This window comes from Pan troglodytes, chromosome X (genome assembly GCF_028858775.2).
Source record: "Pan troglodytes isolate AG18354 chromosome X, NHGRI_mPanTro3-v2.0_pri, whole genome shotgun sequence".
Lineage (NCBI taxonomy): Eukaryota > Metazoa > Chordata > Mammalia > Primates > Hominidae > Pan > Pan troglodytes.
The window spans coordinates 139,814,442-139,832,012 of NC_072421.2; positions in this window are offsets into that span (position 1 = coordinate 139,814,442).

Below are 17,571 nucleotides of genomic sequence, written 5' to 3' on the forward strand. Positions count from 1 at the left end.
GAATCAGCCTATGTGTGTCATTGTCAGGTACCCCAGCCCTGTCTTCTACATACTCAGGCATGTCTCCAGACATCTGGGCATCCACTCACCTCAGTTTACACCCTGAGCCACCCCCATCCCACTACAGATATCCTGGTGTGGGGAGCTCTCTCCACTGCATGACCGGGCAGTCAAAGCTCTTGCTCTCCTAGATCAGCAGCCTGAATCTGCAAACCTTCTGTAGTACAGATCATGGTGCAGTGGGGCCCTCAATGATCTACACAAGGGCAGATCTCCAGGCATTTGGAGCACCCGCTCCCATGTATTAGCAGCCTGAATCACCCTTACCTTTTCTGCGTAGGGATCTGGGTGCAGGGGGTGCCTCCTCTGCTCTACACTCAGGCAAATCTCCAGACAGTTGGAGTACCTGCTCACCTGGATCAGCAGCCTGAGCCACCCCACCTTTTCTGTGCAGAGATTGTGGCAAAGGGGGTCCGCTACACTCCATGACCTGGCAGATTTCCAGGCGTCTGCAGCACTCACTCCCCTGGAGTGGAAGATTAGGCTGTCCCCAGTTCCTGTGCAGAGAACTTGGGGCTAAAGAGGTTTCCAAGCCCCATGCCTGGGCACACCAATGGGCACTTGATGGGAGCCCTCTGGAAGCCCCTCAGCACTGGAGGTTGGGCTGAACTCTTGAGGGACATGTGGGTGTACCTGCTCAGTCTGGCTACCCCACCCATCTTAGACCGCTATCCTGGGCTGAGCAGAGAGCTCAGAACCCTGTGCACTCCACAGATCAGCCCATTGCCTGAGACAACAGAGAGCTTCTTCCGGCAAATAAGGATTAGAAATACAACCATCCATTTTGGACACAGCTGGCTCATACCTAAAAGTGTCATCTACCAACCTGTGAGTTGAACCACACAGCCTGATTAAAAAAAGAAAGAAAGAAAGAAAGAAAAAACACACCTGTGGAAAAAAGGTGCATAAGGCAAAAGAAGCAAAACCAAAATACCCTACCTAACATTCTCTACAGTCATGTCCCCTAGGGAAGAAAGAAAGGGAAATGAAAAAAATTCCTATCTGCACAAAAATAAGTACAAAAACTGTAAGTGTCAGGATCTCCAGATGAGAAGGAGCCAGGGCAAGAATTATGGTAACATAAAAGATCTGAATGTTTTGACACCACTGAAGGATCACGCTAGCTCTCCTGCAATAATACCAAACCAAAATAGAAACTCATAAATGACAGATAAAGAAATAACAACATGTATTGCAAGGAAGCTCAATGAGATCCAAGACAAGGTTGAAAATCAACACAAAGAAGAGTGTAAACCAATCAAGGAAATGAGGGAAGAAATAAACATTTTAAAAAGAAATCATTCAGAGCTTCTGGGGTTGAAAAACTCACTTAAGGCATTTCGAAATATAACTGAAAAGTTTATCAGTAGACCAGATGAAGCAGAAAAAAGAATTTCAGAGCTTAAATAACAGTCTTTCAAACTAACACAGTCAGACAAAAGTAAAGAAATAGATATTTTTTTAAATGAACAAAGTCTTCAAGAAATATGGAATTATGTAAAGCAACCAAACCTATGATTAGTGGCATTTCTGAGAGACAAGGAGAAAAAGAAAATGACCTGTAAAACATACATGTGTTTCTACAGGATAATTCAATCAAATTTCTGCCATCTTGGTAGAGAAGTAGACATCCAGATAAAAGACGTTCAGAGAAAATTTGCTACATACTATACACACCAGATATCACCAAGTCATATAGTCATCAGGCTGTTCAAGGTCAACACTAAGGAAATTTTCTTAAAAGCAGATAGAGAGAAAGGTCAGATCATGTACAAGGGGAGCCCCTACCAAGCCAATAGCAGAGGTGTCAGCAGAAATCTAACTAGCCAGAAGAGGTTGGGGGCCTACCTTTGGCATTTTAAAGAAAATAAATACCAATCGAGAATTAAATATCCCACCAAACTAAGCTTCATAAGTAAAGGGGGAATAAGAGCTTTTCTAGCCAAGTAATTGCTAAGAGAATTTTTACCACTAAAGCAACCTTACAAGATATCCTAAAGAGTGTCCTAAACATGGAAACAAAAGAACAATATCTGCTACCGCAAGAACACACTTAAGCACATCGTTCATAAACCTATGAAGCAATTACACAATAGAAACTAAAAAGCAACCAGCTAACAATTTTATGATAGGATCAAAACCTCACATATCAATATTAACCTTGAATGTAAACAGTCTAAATGACCCACACAGAGTAGAAAGTCGGATAAAAACAAAATAAGACCCGTCCATCTGCTGACTTCTTGAGACCCATCTCACATGAAATGATACACACAGGCTCGTGGTAAAACGTTGGAAATAGATCTACCATGCAAATGGAAAACAAAATAAACAAGAGTCACTATTCTTATATCAGATAAAACAGATCTTAAACCAACAATGGAAAAAAGGCACAAGGAAGGGCACTAAATAATGATAAATGGATCAATTAAGCAGGAAGACCTAACTATTCTAAATATACACATACCCAATATCGGAGCACCCAGATTCATAAAACTCGTACTTCTAGACTTATGAAAAGACTTAGACAGTCACACAATAATAGTGGGAAACTTCAATACCTTACTGATAGTGTTAGACAGGTTATTGAGGCAGAAAGCTAACAAATAAATTCTGGACTTAAATTTGACCCTCGACTAATTGGACCTGGTATATACCTACAGAATACTTCACTCATCAACCACAGAATATACATTCTCCTCATCTGCATATAGAACATACTGTGAGATCAACCGCATGCTCAGCCATAAAACAAATCTCAATAAATTCAATAAAAATTCATATTAGACATACTCACAGACTGCAGTGGAATGAAAATAGAAATCAATACCAAGATACTTTCTCAAAACCGTGTAATTATCATGAAAATTAAACAACTGGCCCCTGTATGACTTTTGGGTAAATGACAAAAGTAAGACAGAAAAGTTTATTTTAAAAATTATTTGAAATAAATGAAAACAGATACAACAAACCAAATATCTCTGGAATGCAGCAAAAGCAGTGTTAAGAGGAAAGTTTATTGTGCTAAACACCTACATGAAGAAGTTAGACAGATCTCAAATTAACAATCTAACATCACACCTGGAGAGACTAGAAAAACAAGAACAAACTGACCCACAGGCTAGTAAAAGAAAATAAATAATTAAAATCCAAGCAAAGCTGAATGATATTGAGACTCAAAAATCTATCCAAAGGATGAACCAAACCAAAAGTTGGTTCTTTAAAAGGAAAATCAAGATTGATAGACCACTAGATTAACAAAGAAAAAAGAGACAAGATCCAAATAAGCACAATTAGAAATGACAAAGATGATGTTACAACTGATTGCACAAAAATACAAAAGATTTTCAAAGAATATTATGAACACTTCTATGCACACAAACCAGAAAATCTAGAGGAAATGGATAAATTCCTGGAAACCCAAGACCTCTCAAAATTGAATCAGGAAGAAATTGAAACCCTGAAGAGACCAATATTAAGTTTCAAAATTAAATCAGTAGTAATAATTTAAAAACTACCCATCGAAAGAAAAACCTGGACAAGATGAATTCACAGCCCAATTCTACCAAACATACAGTGAAGAGCTGATATCAATTCTGCGAAAACTATTCCAAAAAGTTGAGAAGCAGAGATTCTTCCCTAACTCATTCTATGAAGCCAGCACCACCCTAATACTAAAACCTGGCAAAGAGACAATTAAAAAATGAAAACTACAGGCCAATATCCCTGATTAACATATACACAAAAAATCGTCAACAAAATACAAACAAACCAAATCCAGCAGCACATCAAAAAGTTAATTCACCACAATCAAGTAGGCTTTATTCCTGGGATGCAGGGTTGGTTCAACATATGCAAATCAATAAATGTGATTCACCACATAAACAGAATTGAAAACAAAACCATATGATTGTCTCAATAGAAGCAGAAAAGGCTTTTGACAAAATCCAACACCCCTTCATGATAAAAACCCTCAACAAACTAGGCAATGAGGGAACATACTTCAAAATAATGAGAGCCATCTATGATGAATGCATAGCCAACATCATACTGAATCGGCAAATACTAGAGGCATTGCTCTTAAAAACAGGAACAAGCTGAATGTATTGGCTCATGCTTGTAAACGTACCACTTCAGGTAGCCAAAGTGGGAGGATCACACGAGCCCGGGAGTTCAAGAACAGCCTGTTCAACATAATGAGACCTCTAGCTCTACAAAAACTAAAAACTAAAAAATTAGCCAGTTGCGGTGGCATGTGCCTTTGGTCCAAGCTACTCAGGACTCTGAGATGGGAGGATCACTTGACCTGGGAGGTTGAGGCTGCAGTGAGCCATGATTACACCACCGCAATCCAGTCTGGATGATAGACTGACACCATGTCTCAAAAAAAAAAAGAGAGGATAGCAACAAGACAATGATTCCCACTCTCACCACTCCTATTCAACATAGTACTGGAAGTCTTCGCCAGAATATCAGGCGAGAAAAATAAATAAAAGGCATCCAAATTGAAAAAGAAGAAGTGAAATTATCTCTCTTCACAGGTGATGTGATTCCATATCTAAAAAAGCTCTGAGGACTCCGCAAAAAGGCTTTTAGAGCTGACAAATGATGGCAGTAAAGTTTTAGGATACAAAAATCAATGTACAAAAATCAGTAGCATTTCTATACACTAATAACGTTCAAGCTGAAAGCGAAATCAAGAACATAATCCCATTTACAATAACCACAATAAAATAAAATACCTGGGAAGACATCTAACCAAGAAGTTGAAAGGTCTCTACAAGGAAAATGACATAATACTGCTGAAATAAATTATAGATGACACAAACGAATGGAAAAACATTCAGTGCTCTTGGATCAGAAGAATCAGTATCGTTAAAATACGAAAACTACCTAAAACAATCTACATATTTAGCATTACTCCTATCAAACTGCCAATTTCATTCTTCACAGAATTAGGGAAAAAAACCTATTCTGAAATTCATATGGAACCAAAAGAGAGCTCGAGTAGCCAAAGCAGTCTTAAGGAAAAAGAACAAAGCTAGAGGCGTCACATTACCCAACTTCAAACTATACTATCAGGCTACAGTACCAAAATCAACATGGTACTGGTATAAAAACAGACACATAGACCAATGGAACAAAATAGAGAACTTAGACATAAAGCTGCATACCTACGACCATCTGATCTTTGACAAAGTTGACAAAAATAAACCATGGGGAAAGGACTCCCAATTCAATAAATGGTGGTGGGATAACTGGCTAGCCATATGCATAAGAATGAAACTGGACCCCTACTTTCATCATATACAGTAATTAACTCAAAATAGATTAAAGACTTAAATGTAAAACCTAAAACTATAAAAACCCTGAAAGACAACCTAGGCAATAAATACCCTTCTCTACATCAGCCTTGGCAAATAATTTATGGCCAAGTCCTCAAAAGCAATTGCAACAAAAACCAAAAATTGACAAGTGGAACCTAATGAAACTAAAGAGCTTCTGCATATCAAAATAAATTATCAACGGAGTAAACAAATAATCTATAAACTGGAAGAAAATATTCATAAACCATGCATCTGACAAAGATCTAATATCCAGAATCTATGAGAAACTTAAATAAACAAGTAAAAAACAAACAACCCCATTAATAAACTGGCAAAGGACATGAACAGATACTTCTCAAAAGAGGACATACAAGCCACCAACAAACATGAAAAAAATGCTCAATATCTCTAATCATCAGATAAATTCAAATCAATATGACAATGAAATACCATCTGACAAAAAGTCAGAAAACAACAAATGATAGCAAAGCCATGGAGAGAAGAGATATAAATTAGTTGATGGGAATGTAAATTAGTTCAGCCACTGTGGAAAGCAGTTTGGAAATTTCTCAAAGAATTTAATACAGAACTACCATTAGACCCAGCAATCCCATTATTGGGTATATATCCAAAAGAAAACAAGTCATTCTACCAAAAAGCCACATTCACTCACATGTTTATCACAGCACTATTCACAATAGCAAAGAAATGGAATCGACCTAGAAACTCATCAGTGGTGGATTGGATGAAGAAAATACACCATGGGCTACTACGCAGCCAAGACAAAGAATGAAATAAAATTCTTTGAAGCAACATGGATTCAGCTGCAGGCTATTATGCTAAGCAATTTAATGCAGGAACAGAAAACCAAATGCCCCATGTTTTCACTCATAAGTGGAAGCTAAACATTAAGCACACATGGATATAAAGATGGAAACAGTGGATACTGGGGATGCTAGAGGAACCAGGGAGGGAGGGGGTGTGGGCTGAGTGACTACCTATTGGGTTCTGTGCTCACTGCCTGGGTGACAGGATCATATGTACTCTAAACTTCAGTGTCATGTCATGTTCCCATGTGACAGACCTAGGCATGTACCCCTGACTCAGATAAAAGTTGAAATTTTAAAAAAATCAATAAATCTATCTGGAATATTTCTAAAGGATGGACTTACTTGAAGTCTTAGGTACTGGGAAAACTCAGTTCTTCCCAGTGGTAACTGAATATCTTTCAAGAGGTCAGGAAAAAAGTACAAAGCTAAAGAATGAAATCTAGAACGAAGGCATAAGGATGTGTCTCACATAACAGTCGCCATTTTAAAGATTCTTTCTGGTTGTCTCACTCCCAAATTTTTGCTTATAGATTATCAGAAAGATCTCGGTCTCATGGTCACCTGAGCTATAAGAAAAACTGGCAATGTGGTATTTGAGATGGGCACAATGGTATCTTGAGTAAAACTGGACTTAGTGTTACTAAGAAAGAAGTATAAAACATATCATCTAGATAACTAGCAGTCTTTGACATACTGACATATTATTTCATAGTGTTTTGCTAAAGACAGAAAAGAAAAACAACAAAAAATACCGCTTGAGTCTTTAGATTCTTAGTGTAGCACAAGTGCTTAAGCAGATAAATATGCATGAAAGTGCTCCGTAAACTATAGGTAACCATATGCATGAAAGCTATCATTACAACCATGAATTTTTGAAAGATCAGGGTAGACATCATCTGTGCTCCCTTAGGGGTTTGTAAACTTAGAAAATAATTATATACATGCTGCATTAATTTGAGTACGAAATAAAAGCAAAACTAAACAAACAAAACCAGAACGAATAATCCTAGATTTTAATCCTTTATTTTTAACAAACCTTGAGGGTAGATCTAGCCTCGCCTTCAGATTAGATGGTTAAATACGTCAAAATCAAGACTTGTTCTGGCCTTTGCATAATTTTCAAAGGGCAAATTTATTTTAAGCAATTTGGGGCACCTTTCTGACTCCTCAGGAATGACTTACAGTCAGAATTTACTTATGGTTATTTTAGTTTTTTTTTTTAAAATATATTTTATTTTTAGGGCAGTTTTAGCTTTAAAGAAAAAACAAGCAGAAAGTACAAAGTTCCCATATGCTTCCTCACCTCCAGTGCACGGTTTCCCCTATGAATAACATGTTGCATTAGTATGTTATATTTGTTAGAATTGATGAGCTGATATTGATACATTATTATTAATTAAAATCCATAATTTAAAATAGGGCTCACTGTTTGTGTTGTACAGTATTATGGGTTTTGCCAAGTTCTTAATGTCGTATATCCACCATTACAGTATCAAATAGAATAGCTTCACTGCTCTAAAAATTTCCTGTGCTTCATCTATTTATACCTCTCCCATAGTCTCTCTGGTTTTAACATAATTTTTACCACTTGGCATTGAAGACAGGGAGTAATAAAGGTTGAGGAAACCCTGACACTGAACTTGATGATTCCTTCGAAGTTGGTAGCATTGTCCTTGATGCAATTCGGGTTTAACATGCTCATAAAGACTTTCCAGTAATGTCCATTATAATGAAAACATAAGCATTTCGTAAATATAGTTGTTGTTGTTGTTGTTGTTATGTAGTAGGCACTGTGTCAGGTACATTATCTTCTTAAACCCTCACCAGAAGACTATGAGGTAGTAGAAATTACCCTTGTATTTCAAATTAGAACAATGAGGGCCAATCTAGCAAAGCTCTCCTCTCAAGTTTATAGGGTTAACTTAGGGCCAAATCACGACCAGCTTTTTGGGAATGTGACCAGTACATTTGCATAAGGCCTGGTGGTCAGAAAAACCCCACATTTGGCTTAATGCTCAGCTGTCAAGACCTTTAAATTCTTAATCATTCTCTTTTTGAACTTGCAGTAAGTCTTGCTAGACAATGCGGCCTGCACGTGAGCAGAGGAGGTATGCAGTTGCAGGTCTGCTGCTGCTCCTTGCTATTCCTTTCACATTCAGCATTTGCCATGTCTACTATGTGCCTTTCATAACAGGAAAACCTGTTCTCAGACCCTGTACTTGGTGTAATGTCCTGCTGTCACCATCTTACAATTCTTAATAATTTTAACTCTGAACTTGTGTTTTGTAAGTCCGATGGAATAATGGAGCCTGTTGCATGATCAGAAGAGTTATCTACAATATGTTTATCCATGGCTATTTCTTGCTTCTGTTCTTGCTTATAGAGTTGGTGGTGCCCCATGAGTACAGAATTCTGGTTTACCCATGATGTGTAGGAGTTCAATAAAACTCAAAACAAGTACAAGGTGAGCATGTTATGTCTATGAGTAAGCCATGTGCTGACATCCCTGAGTGTCCACATTTTTTTCATTCTTTCCAATGCAGAAAGAACGCAATGGCATTCTAAGAAACACAAACACCAATGAACCCTATCATAATCTTTCCTTCTTTTGTTACTTCACTGTGTTAACCAACCACTTACCCTGAAAGTGACGACATGGACAGAAAGGGAAAGATAGGGCAACCCATAGTTCCTTTTCCTTTCAGTTCTTCTTTGCTTATCAATTAGTCAAGGATAGAGGGTGTTGGTATAATGTGTGTGTACCAAGAAATTAAATGGCCGGGCACGGTGGCTCATGCCTGTAATCCCAGCACTTTGGGAGGCTGAGGTGGGTGGATCACGACGTCAAGAGTTCAAGACCAGCCTGGCCAACAAGGTGAAATCCCGTCTCTACTAAAAATACAAAAATTAGCCGGGCATGGTGGTGGGCGCCTGTAGTCCCAACTACTTGGGAGGCTGAGGCAGGAGAATCACTTGAACCTGGGGGGCAGAGGTTGCAGTGAGCCAAGATTGTGCTACTGCACTCCAGCCTGGGCAACAGAGCGAGACTGTGTCTCAAAAAAAAAAAAAAAGAAAAAGTAAAGAAATCAAATAAAAGTAATATAGTTTTGTGAAGTGTTTCTACCATTCTACTAAGAAAAAAATACATTTACTTGTATGAGCCATGAAATATAAATTGTATATTTTTGATGATCTTACATAAAGTCAAATGGTCTTATATTTCCATTTAAAACTGGCAGTTCTCAATCTAAAAATGAACAGCAAGATTCAGGTTAACAATTTAAATTTTTAATTTTTCTTTACTTGAAATGACATTAAATAGCACATTTAAAAAAATGACAAATCATGAAGAGACCACTGAAGAAAGGACGAAGTTTCATATTTTAGCACCTTTAATGACACGTTTATCATTACCACCATTAACGATGATTTTTTTAATGACACGACACTTTTTTTCCCCTGGGAGATCCTCATTTCCATTTTACACTGAGCCTCACATATTGCGTAGTCTGCCCTAGGCTAACAACTGAGTCACAAGATCTGTAAGACTCCAAGATTCATGCTATAAACTAAAGGTTCTCAATACTCTTTTATTTCATGCCACACAGAGAAAATGATTATATTTATAAGGAATGCTAACACCGAGGGAAACTGAGGACACCACTTGTGGCCAAAGATGGCCAGCTGGAGGGCCTTCAGGACTGAGAGGATCAATATCTCAGCACAACTGGAAGGGCCTCAGTACACTGCTTGGGTAGCTCCGCATCAAAATTTCTACGTAGGGATGCCTCAATAGTACTTCCTCCTTTCACCCCGATTCTTTTTGTATCTAGTACTCAAAATAGTTACTCAGTTTTTTCAAACAATACTGATAATGATAGTAAAAACATAAAAGACATATATAGTTTTTGCTTTGTCCCATGTATGTTTCTCAATACTTCATATATATTAACCAATTTAATTTTGAAAACTTCATGAGGAAAATACTATTATTATTTCTATTTTATATTAAGTTGAATCACATGAAATTGTAGACATTAGACTATTTTAGACCTTCGATTACAGTAAGTTTATCTATTTCAACTGAAAAGATGAGAAGACTAAGGGGTAAAGAGATTACATGCATTAATCAAGGTTATTCAACAAATACATGCCAGAGCCAAGATTCAGACACTAGCAGTACAGCTCTGAATGCTGGACTCTTGGCCACTGTGCCTTGTTACCTCTCAATAAAAATTACATTGTATATGATATTGGAGGTGGTTATTGAAAAGATAGCGAAATGCAATTAGGACTGCAAGTTTTAACAATTTCAATCATTCAACTTGTATTTATCGATTACATATGCTGTGCTATGATATTAGAGTGAAACAAGGGCAGCTTTATCTTTATATAACTTATGGTTCTAACAGGATTAAAATATGTGATAGTCAAGTGTGTATCAGACTCAAGTAGGTGATTATTCTGGTTTTAAGTAAGATCTAAGATGGCAACAGAGAGGAAGGGAGAGAGAAGAAACTACAAGGTAGAAGTAAAGGGAAAGGAAGAATAAGCAGAAATGAGCATGTTGGAGATGCTCAGATAGAAATAGATTTCTGCTATTTATTCTTTTGATATAAGAAAAAAGGAGAAAAAAAGACAGACACTTTGAGATGCTGAACATTGAAGCTGAGGAATGCTAACTCCTGACAGCTACAGTTTTCTCAAAAAAAGGTATTAATGTGAAATGAAATTCGCAAACCAAAGAAAAAATTGAAGTATAAAAAAATCGAGTGTGATTTATGAAATGTAGCAGTTGCATTTCTATCGCATTTTTCTGAGAAAAAGGCTTTCGACATGAAGATGTGTGTATGTGTGCATATGTGTGTGCTCAGTTATTATAAGTCACACAAAATGAAATCCAATTCCATTTCATTTTGTCTAAAATCTAAATAATTATTTAATTTTAGTAAATAAATGTTAGTGATTGCTGTCAGAATCACAAAAACTTCACTTGTCTTCATTTCACCACGAAGAGTTGCATCCACGATATCATTTCCAACAACAAATAAGGGCCCACAGTGATAATGAATGGGGTCCGTGGTTTTTGTATCTCCACCCTGAAGCCTCATGCATTTTTTTTCTAAGCATTACTCTCCCCACTTTTATAGAGAAAATCCAACTCCTTGCCACATCACATCATCCATCCATATCGTCCATTCTCCCTCCTCCAAACAATCATCTAACGACCTCCTAGCCATTCCCCTTCTTTCATCAAAGACATAAGTACCTTGATCTCCACGACAAACCTTGAGATCAACCTGAATTATCACAGCATTCATTTGGACAACCTGTCCTTCCCTCCAGACTCCCAGTTTATAGAATTCCTCCTGTCCTTTTTCTCATTGCACTCAACAATCCACACTCGCAGGCACATGTTGAACCTTTTTGGCACTTCTGACGGAATCATATCCAAAATCACTAAGTCAAGCACCCCACTTTCTAACTCTCATCACGTCTTCTATCTAGATTGCACAACTACTCTCACTGTGATCATTATTTTAACATATTAGGACTTCTAGTCATTGAGTCCTCTACCTTCTCCCAATCCATCTGCCTTTTCTTTGTATTTACTTTTTATATGTTCTAGTTTTCATGATCTATCACATTAATAAAACTCACGTCAGTCCTTAATCTCTCTCAGGCTTCTATCTTTTTGGCATAAAAATCTCAACACGGCATTTATAGTTAAACACATATTAAATGTGCCCTTTATTTGTTGGCTAATATCATTACTTTTTTTTTCCATTTTGGTCAACTCACACCTGGGCAACAGAACGCTATTTCAAATTTTTTTCCACATTCTTTAAGACCCTTTATCACCACCCTCCCTTCCAACCCACACAGCAAAGCCCGGATGATCTCAGCAGAGAACTGCTCTCCTAAACTCACTGAGAAAATAGAACTCTCAGATTGGAATTCTCCAAATATTCAAACCTGCATGGATCCTCTCTTTTTGTGTCCTACTGAGAGGTGAAGCCAGCTGGACTTCCTGGGTCGAGTGGGGACTTGGAGAACTTTTCTGTCTAGCTAGAGCACTGTAAATGCACCAATCAGCACTCTGTAAAAACACACCAATCTGCACTATGTGTCTAGCTAAAGGATTGTAAATGCACCAACCAGCGCTCTGTAAAACCGCACCAATCTGCACTCTGTGTCTAGCTAAAGGATTGTAAATGCACCAATCAGCACTCTGTAAAATCGCACCAATCAGCTCTCTGTGTTTAGTGAGAGGATTGTAAATGCACCAATCAGCGCTCTGTGTCTAGCTAAAGGACTGCAAATGCACCAATCAGCACTCTGTAAAATGGACCAATCAGCACTCGGTAAAATGGACCAATCAGCAGGATGTGGGCAGGGCCAAATAGGGGAATAAAAGCTGGCCACCTGAGCCAGCAGCAGCAACCCGCTCCGGTCCCCTTCCAAGGTGTGGAAGCTTTGTTCTTTCACTCTTCACAATAAATCTTGCTGCTGCTCACTCTATGGGTTTGCAGCCCCTTTAAGAGCTGTAACACTCACTGTGAAGGTCTGTGGCTTCACTCCTGAAGTCATCGAGACCACGAACCCACCAGGAGGAACAAACAACTCCGGACGTGATACCTTTAAGAGCTGTAACACTCACTGCGAAGGTCTGCGGCTTCACTCCTGAAGTCAGCGAGACCATGAACCCACCGGAAGGAAGAAACTCCGGACACATCTGAACATCTGAAGGAACAAACTCCGGACACACCATCTTTAAGAACTGTAACACTCACCGCGAGTGTCCGCAGCTTCATTCCTGAAGTCAGCGAGACCAAGAACCCACCGGAAGGAACCAATTCTGGACACACTACTGTAAGAATTGAGTTTTCCCTTTTCACTGAATGTTATCTGTCAATGTTTAATTTTGCTAAAGTCTCTCTAATTAAAATAATTGTTTTCCTTAAGCCCTACATTCTCCCCAAAATGGTAGCTCATCTCCTTATTGGCAGAGCCAAACATCTTGGAAGAGTTGTCTGGACATCCCCTTTTCCTCACTTCCCAGCCTGCCTTTATCTTCTGCCACCATCACACTACTGAACAGATTGCATTATAGCTGCCAATGACTTATATGTCAGCAAGTTGAATGGACAGTTTTTATTTTTCATCTTGCCCCTGCCTCACAGGTCTAGCTGATACTTTGATCAGTCTCTCTGTATTACAACAACAACAACAACAACAACAACACTTTCTTCTTTTTGCATCTGATGGATATCCGTCTTCTTGGATTCCTCCTATTTCTCTGGCTCCTATTTCTTACTCTCTTTTTCAATCTTCCCTCCTTTATACATCTGTTAGATGCCACTTGTATCATAAGACACTTTCTATTTGCTAGGAACCCATGTTTTCCTGGAATATCTCATACTTTACCATATACATGTCCATTATGTATGTCAATATTTCTACCACAAACTTGTCTCCTAACATAGATTGGCTTGGACTTGTGAATGCCACTGCCTTCTGAATAGTCAATTGCATGTTACAGGCCCCTGAGTCTGAATATTTCCAAAATGAAACTTTTCATCTTGAGTCTCTAAATCTATTTTTACTCTTGTGATCAATTAAACTAGCACCAACCCAGTCTCCCATGTCAGAACTCAAGGTATCTTCCACTCTGACATTTCTCAAATCAATCTGTCCTCAGTTCTTGTCTATTATAACTAACTCCACACTACCTCTTAAAGTTGTCCATTTATCTATCCCATACATAGTTTCTTCCAGAGTACTGGCCACCATCATCTCTTTTCTGTCTCCTTAATAATAATGTTCAGCTCTCAGATTAAGCTCCATTTCTTATTCACTGTGTTACTAGTAAAGCTCCACTGTCTTGATCTTAAACAACTACCAAACTTCTTCAGGTCTCTGTTTTCTGTTTCGCTTAAAGTGAAAAGTAATCATAGCCAATGAAATTAGTTTATTACAAGTGAAAAGTTTTGTAATGTGCCACATAAGATATACTTTATAAATGGTATCTCCCTTACCTATAAAGCTGTTCCCTGTGACAGGGATTATAAGAAAATCATATAGACAAACTGCAGTGTGGTGTTTGGTTCATATTCATACTGATTTGTCCAAAATGGAGATGTGATAGGGCTAGTAGTATAAACTGTGTGATGTACCTTCCTTGGTTGGGATGTGGTGATTTAAACCATTCCTTCTATGTATTATGAAGTAAAATACATTGGGTCATAAAACTTCTTAATTGCAGGTGAGTAGGGATGTGTGCATGTTCGTGTGTGTGTGTGTGTGTGTGTGTGTGAAACAGAGAGAGAGATCTCAAATATCAGAAGCCATATTCCTAGGTGAGTACTATATATGGTAGTTAAAGACTAGAAAACGAGTACAATGTAGCTCATCACTGAAGGGGGCCAGGAGATAAACAGGAGCAGAGAGATTCAGAAATGGGAGAGTGAAGAGTAACAGCAACAGACAAATGTGCACATATCTGGCTCATTTGGTAGTTAGAGCTTCAGTGCTTCTGCAGGCTATTTCTACATTCCCAATACAATTTGAATTAGTGAGCTGGGCTGGGAAGGGGTAGAGAAAGCATGATTATCAGCCACGGTGTTTAGCAAACAGTTCTACTCTAGTAAGCTACCTTATGCCTATGTAGAAAGGCCCAGGTTGAAAAGGCTGGGAACACAAAATATTTATATGATCTTTTTCTTCTTGCACATGTAGCATATAGGTAACATTTGATCTGAGTCTTAATGGACCTGTAAGAGTTCATGAAGTCAAAAGAGGTATAGGCTCAGCACAGGCACTGGCAAGCTGAAAATCTACAAGAAGTTCATTGTTAGCTGAAATTTAAAGCATGTGGTACAGGTATGGATGAGGGACGTTGTGAGAGGGTACATAAAGCAGGCTGGGCGCGATGGCTCATGCCTGTAATCCCAGCACTTTGGGAGGCCAAGGTGGGCGGATCACGAGGTCAGGAGTTCAAGACCAGCCTGGCCAATATGGCGAAACCCCATCTCTGCTAAAAATACAAAAATTAGCTGGGCGTGGTGATGCACACTGTAGTCCCAGCTACTCAGGAGACTGAGGCAGAAGAATCACTTGAACCTGGGAGGCGGAGGTTGCAGTGAGCCGAGATCGCACCACTGCACTCCAGCCTGGGTGACAGAGCGAGACTCCGTCTCAAAAAAAAAAAAAAAAGAAAGCAGTGACTGTGAGTGGTGTCAGTGGTCAGGCTAGAGAAGAGTATTCCGAAGGGTTTGGCTATCTTATTTAGGTAATTGGAAATATGTGAATGGTTTTAAGTGGAGTAGTGCATAGTTTTGAAAAACTCTGGTGGCAGAGACAGCAGAAATTAGGAACCTGTGGAAACTGGAAAATGATTCAGTGTCAGTTTCAACCATGTAATCGCATATGTGAGTCCGTGAAAGGGTTGTCTAGCTGCTATAATTTTATACAATTCTGAAGTTTTTCAATTGAGCCAGTGCAGGACTTGCATAGTACTCTCCTTAAAATGGTAGTTGTATGAAAAGTCTCTAATGGGAATATAAATGTCTAAAAAGATTTGCTTAATCCCAGTTTAGATATTTTTTGGTGGGCCCCAAATAGAACCCTGGTCCAATGCCTTCTTTTCTTTCATGACACTAGAATCCTTTTACTAACACAGTAGACTGTCAGAGCTGGCATTGTCCTTAAACATTATTTGGCTCAAATTCTCAATTTCATACGAGAAAATACTAAAGCTTATGAAGGGGGACAAATCTAAGAGGTAATATTTGCCCTGGTCTTCCAATTTCAAGAGAAGGGCTATAACATAGTCCCTCCTTATTGTAGATAAGATGCTCTCAAGAATGATTTCAATGTATTGTATGCAGAAATGAGCATATCAACTTTAACACTGCCATCTTTCTTATGACCTATGGCCCTGGCTAGTATCTTACATCTTCATTCACTTTATTGATCTCATGATTCCTTTCACCCTCAACAAAGCAAACAATATGAGTTTCAAACTGAGCTGAAGATAGCATTAGAAATGCTTAGTTCATTGTTAATTTATACCCCTGCCTCCTAACCTAGCCACATCCTCTCCCGTTACTGTAACAAATTAAACCCCTGACCTCCAGTACCTCAGAATGTAACTGTGTTTGGAGATAGAATCTCTAACAAGGTAATTAGGATTAAATAAGGTCATTAGAATGTGCTTTAATTCAGTATGACCAGTGTCCTTACAAGAAAAAGAGATTAGGACACAGAAATACAGTGACGAGCATGTAAAGACGCAGCAAGAAGATAGCTATCTTTAAGTCATGGAAAGAGACTTCAGAAGAAACCAAACCTGCTGATACCTTGATCTTGACTTCTAGCCCCCAGAATTGTGAGAAAATTAATTTCTGTTGTTTAAGCCAAACCATCTGTGATATTTTGCTATGGCAGTCCCAGCAGACCAATACATAAACCATTGCATAGCAAGCAGTAGGTAGGAGTGTTATGACCACCGAGATTGTCAAACAACACTTGCCCTCAATTCAGAGACTTGTCCTCCTTAGGTTGTTTTGTATTTTAGTTTATAATTTCACTAGTTTTGACGTATAAAACATGAAGTGTGCAATGAAAATGCCACCAAATGAACCTGGCTCATGGCTCTCTGCATTAAGTATTGCTTGATCCATCCTGTCAGAGTATCTTCCTTTTTGAGCTTATTGGGAATAGCAGCTACAATTTGTCCTGCCCTGGCAGCATTTATAACAGGCCTGCTGCTAATCTCACTTCGTATACTATTTTATCCAATACTTATAACAGTCCTGTGAGCTAAATATCATATTCTTCTCAGCTTGCAGATGAGGAAACTAGGGCTCCAAAAGATTACATAATTTTCACAAGGTGACCCAGATAGCAAATGACAAATCCAGGGCTCAATACCAGGTCTTTTGGATGCCAAGAGTATGCTTTTACCACTATTTTGCCTCAATATAAGAATTCTCATTTTCCTACTCACAGATTCAGAGGGCTAGCCATTGGCTGCTCCTGCGGTGTTCCACCAAATAGACTCTATCCATTTCTCAGGTCCACTTCTTATGACTGAAATGATTATTTTGCCTACTATAAAGAGTAAGCTGTGCAGCTGGAGAAATTTCCATCCAGATGCTAGTGTGTCAAAGTGAATTGTTATTACAATAAAAAGTTCCTGTTCATATTTGTTCCTATTTGCATATGTACAGAAGACACAGTTGTTCAGCCAAATCAAGCCTGGTTTGCAAAATGCAGCCCAGGATTCACAAAGCAGTGCTGAAAATAGCCCTTTTGTGGCCTCTGACTGAGAAAACTGCGTAAAATATGCA